This window comes from Cricetulus griseus, chromosome 3 (assembly GCF_003668045.3).
Source record: "Cricetulus griseus strain 17A/GY chromosome 3, alternate assembly CriGri-PICRH-1.0, whole genome shotgun sequence".
NCBI classification, from domain to species: Eukaryota; Metazoa; Chordata; class Mammalia; order Rodentia; family Cricetidae; genus Cricetulus; species Cricetulus griseus.
In genome coordinates, this window is record NC_048596.1 from 241,948,169 (window position 1) to 241,953,488 (window position 5,320).

Sequence of the window (5,320 nt, forward strand, 5' to 3'; positions counted from 1 at the left end):
CACAGAATTTCTCTCACCTATTAATTAATCTAAGTAACATTTTTACAGTTACACATATTAGTTAAAACTCAGTATTTTTAAAGAACGTATCAAGTTATTTTGGAGTTGTAAATATGAGTAAGAACTTTTGCCTTTATTCATTTAATTCTATTAAAACCAGTTCATAGGTCCGAGAAGAGATCTGGAACTAGGGAGATCTCTGGAACAAGGATGACACTATCTGACAATCCAGGCAATGGTGGAGAGGATAACCTAAAGGCCCTTCCCCTAAAATGAGATTGATGACTACTCTTTATGCCATCCTAGAGCCCTCATCCAGTGGCTGATGGAAGCAGAGACAGACATCCACAGATATACACTGGGTTGAAATCTGTACTTTAGTTGAAGAGAGGGAGGAATGAAGAGCGAAGGGGTCTGTACCAGGTTGGAGAAACCCACAGAAACAGTTGGCCTGAACAAGGGAGAGCACAACGACCCCAGATGCTGTCTGGGAGGCCAGTACAAGACTGATCCGGACCCCTGAATATGGATGTCAATAAGGAGGCCTCTGAATCCCAGGGAGCCTCTGGTAGTGGATAAGTATTTTTCCCTGGTGTAAGAAGGGGCTTTGAGCGCCCATCCCACATGAAGGGATACACTCTGGCCCTGGACATATGGGGAAGGGCCCAGGCCCAGCACAGGAAGATTTGGTGGACTTTACAGAGCCCTGGTTGAGGCCCTACCCTGCTTGGGGAGTGGTGGCTGGATGGGGTGGGGGGTAGGTTGGGAGTGAGGGAGGAGGGATGGAGGTGAGGGAAGGGAGAGGAAGAAAGAACTTACATGTGAAACAAGCTTGTTCCCTAACTTGAACTAATAAAAAAAATTTTAAATTATTCAATATGACATTTATCAGTAAAGGTATGTCAGTCTCTCTCTCTCAAAAAAAATAGTTCATGAGAAATTTTAATTCCCATTTTATCCTTTATATGTCCCCTTAACTAAATTTTAATTTATTTTACTTTCCAAAATTATATCAGTGTCAAAAATTATGTTCAATTCTAATTTGTGCTTTATTCATCATATTGCATTGGGAATAGAATTACAACAATAATGAATAACAGTCAGTTGAATATGTCATGACAATGACTACTCTGCCCAACACAATCCCTTTACTAACTCACCACTAAGTGTGATGTTTTAAGTGGGATTTTAATTAAAGTGTAAGTTCAAATTAAGATAGATTTAAAAATATTTCTCTTACTGTTTTGTATATATTACATATTAGTAATTTATATGTAAATATAACATGTAATTAATTACTACTTGACTACCAAAAACTGCTGTCCTCATCCTCTGCACTAGATTTCATAGTTCCTTTATGCAGCCACTTACACAATGTGTTTCCTTTTCCTGTATAACTTACCTTTAGAATTTAAAGATCACTTCTAGTAAGTTCTGTTTTTCTTTCTATCATTTTAGTTAAAGCTTCAGAATCAGCCATCTTAAAAAAAAAGACTTTTGAAAGATTATAGATTATAAACATGGGCTTCCATTTCTGGTAATCTAATTCAGTAGGTCTATCATAAGGTTATCAATTGGTATGTAAAGTGGTCCTATTGAAAGAGCCTACTTTAAACATTGAGACAGAAATTGAAAACAAAATTTCTACAGGGAAATACTGTGGATTTCGATAGTTTGGAAAGCTCTGTACAGAAAGCAGCATGACTTGGAAATTGCTCCGCAGTCATAAAGAAAATATTTTGGCCACTTTGAGGGACGTTCCAGACACTAATTTGAGTCTTCTAGCTGCAAAATCTTTTCAGGTCAGCAAAAAGGTCATAGAACTGGCCAGAGTTCAGAATGAACATTCATCTGAGATTTGTGAGCAGGATCCGGATCTGGAGCCTCTGTGGACAGACCTTGGACTTTCTGGCAGTAACTCACTCGTTATTGATACCATATGATACAGTGACATCTGATGCCGTAAGGGCTGTGCTTGCTGCCAACACAAAAACCTTTGTCTGAAGCTTTCCGGTTTTGGCTTCTCATATAACAAAGATGTAATTTTGTTATTTTTTATTTTTTATCCCTCCAAGGATAGGGGTGCCAGCACTCTTTTTAGTATCCAGTTATTCAGGCCCAAATGAGCAAAATATGTATTTTTTAATTTTCAGAAACTATCTTTTTTAAGGTTATAAGATTGTAGGAAATAACCTTTTGGTCCTTAGTTTATCCACAAGAGAAACTTTAGCTCTTTTTTCCCTAAGAATTATTATATGAATATAATTCTAAAACTTTGATGGTTGAGAGACTTACCTAAACCAATTTCTATAAGAGCCTGTTTAGAGGGCAATCTATTCTGAAGATAGTAACTCTGCCCCAAGAGTTCAGATGACATTGCACTTGGTCATTAGAATAAATTAAGTACATACATCTGCATAGTTGAAATGGTGTATTGAATTTAGTTGAATAAAACAAACAACTCCTGGCTCATCCACTATGTCATTGGCTTATTATTAATACAAATATTGTGGTTTTGTGTGGTGAGATGCCAGTTGAACTGACCCTTATTTGCTGCTTAGAGATGTCCCCATCTTTGTGAAAGCTCAAATAATTTGGCTAACTCACTTGACTTAGATTAGTAAGGTCTCTCGTCTCTAAGTATATCAGTTCAAACACAACCAGGAGGTAAAATGGGAAAACGAAGGGTGGTCTAGAGTGGGATCACCTAGTAGGAATTCAGAGAGACATGTTTCAGGGTTAACAATTTCACTATATGGGATGGGATAAAGGTCATTATAGCTTGTTAGCGTTTGGTGAGAGTAGAAATATATTGCCTCCTAGTTCAGTGTGATTTCTAGGATGATTCAGGAGAAGGTTGTATATGAAAGACTTTGATGGTGAAAAGTAATTTACTACTGGTGTTCTTCCTAAGGATGACAGCGAAGACACCGCACACTCTTCTCCTTGGCATCAAGGATACAAAGCCTAGACAACCTTCCAAACTTTTCCTGTTACACAGCCACCTATGTACTCCTCCATTGTATCTTATTGAGCACATGTGAGTGCATTGTGGGAATGTTAGAAAAGTTTAGAACATATGCATACTTATTTCACAACTTAAGTAACTACATGTGTCTTTCAGAGCCAAGGATTCCTATTCTTATTACTATAGCTGTGTAACAAAACACCCACAGCTCAGTGGCATGAAACTGCATAAAAAGAAACTTGTTTTTAGAAATTTTTCATATCATCATTTTGCCATGGCACAGATGATAACTCTACTTATGTCTAATAAACCATACCCAGAGCATCAGGTGGGAAGACACAATGACAAGGTAAACAATTCAACCAGGAATAGGAATCACCTGGATGTCTCATCGTATCTGATAGCTCATGCTGACTATTGGTAGGGCCCTCATATGGTCCACTGTCTAGGTCATCTATGAATGGCCTATATACAGGCTAATATGGCCATCGTTCTAGGACAGAAAGTAGCTGGCTTCTGAGAGTAAATGTCCTAAAAAACAAGTCCAGAAGGACAGGTACTCTTCCAGCCTTAGAAAGCACCTGACATCTGTTTCGCTATGCTGCCCAGACTGACATTATAGTTTCCTTTAGCCATTGAGAATAAAAAGACAGAAAAAGCTGCCTTCCCTGTTTATTCATCTTTTACTCACTGAAAAAGTTTTAAGAGGGAAAAATAAAAATATTGTCCTACTTTTTAGGGACCAACAAAGGAACTATAAAAACTAGATGGTGGTGTCTTACCGTAGCAGTGTCAAGGAGAGAAGTATCATTGGGTGAGTAACCAAGGTGAAAATACTCTTCCTAGGCTCGTATTTGAGAGATAGCAGATGAATCCACCATCAGACATCTCTTTATAGAGTTGCCTACAAAGCAAGTTTGAGAAGCACTCGGAGGTGTTATACCTTAAGACTTCAACATTGAACCTCCCTCTCCAAGTCTTGCTGTTTGGTGGTGTGTAGGTAATCTCTGCATGTACCTTCACTGGAGTTATAGTCACCTAGGACCTCTGAAGGTGTCTGTGAGAGTTTATCTGGAGATTTGCAAAAGGAAGAAGACTAACTCTGAATGATGGTGATACTATCATATGGGCTGAGAGGTCAAGAAGAATGGGAGGGGCAGTGAAGAAAGTAGAGCACAGGTACCACACTTTCTGTTTCCTGGATATCATGATGTAAATCATTCTGTCTGTCACATCCTCTCTTCCATGACAGAATGAATCCTTAGACACTGTCTGTTGGGACCTTGTGGGGTGACCTACGATGGCCTTGGGGTTCGCTGTCCACCTCTTGACTAGGTGTTCCTGTTGAGACCCTGCTGGTTCACTTACGGTGCCCTTGGTGTTCTCTGTCTGCCTTGAGACTAGGCATTCACTTCCTTGTTCCCTCCTTTTCCTCTTAGGCCTGTATGCAAGTATGCAAACTATCCGCTGGAACCCGTGAAATATTGTAGCACTGGCCGTTACTACATAAGTCAAAATAAATCCTCGGTCCCTTGGGATGTTTCTGTAAAGCTCACTGTTACAGTACATAAAAGAGAGAGGATCTTGAGAAGATGACCAACAATACAATAGAACAGATTTGCAGAACCATCTCACTGAGGCTGTCACTCAGGACATCCAGAAATATCCAGCATCTTCAAATTTGCCTTCTATAGAAATTGCCTTCAAAACCAGGAAGACAAATATAGTACATACTCACTCATAGGTGGATATCAGACATAAAGCAAAAGATACTCTACAATCCACAACCCCAGAGAAGCTAGAACCCTCTCCCAGAAACAGATGGAAGCAGATGCAGTAATCTACAGCTAACTATTGGGCCAAGCTCCTAGAGTTCAATCGAAGTGAGGGGGGAGAGAAAATGTGAACAAAGGAGTCAAGACCATGATGGGGGAAACCACAGAATCAGCTGACCTGAACTAGTGAGAGATCGCTGAATCAGGTCTGACAAATGGGGAACCAGCATAAGACAGAACTAGACTCCCTTAATATGGGTGACAATGGTGTGGATGGGACAATATATGAGGCCACTGGCAGTGGGTCCAAGATCTAACACTAATGCACAAACTGACTTAAGGGAGTCCATTCTATTTGGAGAGATACCTTGTTCAGCCTAGACACAGGGGTATGAGGGGTGGAGAGGTGCCTTAGTCCTGCCTCAATGACATGATGGGACAGATTTAGTAGACTTCTTAAGGGAAGCCTTACCCTCTCTGAAGAGCAGATGGGAGGTGGGGGGTTGGGGGGGAGTGGGTGAGAAAAGGGAGGGTGAACTGGGATTGAAATGTAAAAAAATAAATTAATAAAATTTTT

General features: G+C 39.9%; 1 long non-coding RNA gene across 1 annotated transcript; it reads left to right on the plus strand.

Moving 5' to 3' along the window:
* Positions 1 to 510: 510 nt before the first annotated feature.
* On the plus strand, positions 511 to 4,985 carry LOC118238472. Its single transcript, XR_004768901.1, has 3 exons — positions 511 to 568; positions 3,708 to 3,782; positions 4,408 to 4,985. It is a non-coding gene; the product is annotated as an uncharacterized LOC118238472 (long non-coding RNA).
* Positions 4,986 to 5,320: the final 335 nt, after the last annotated feature.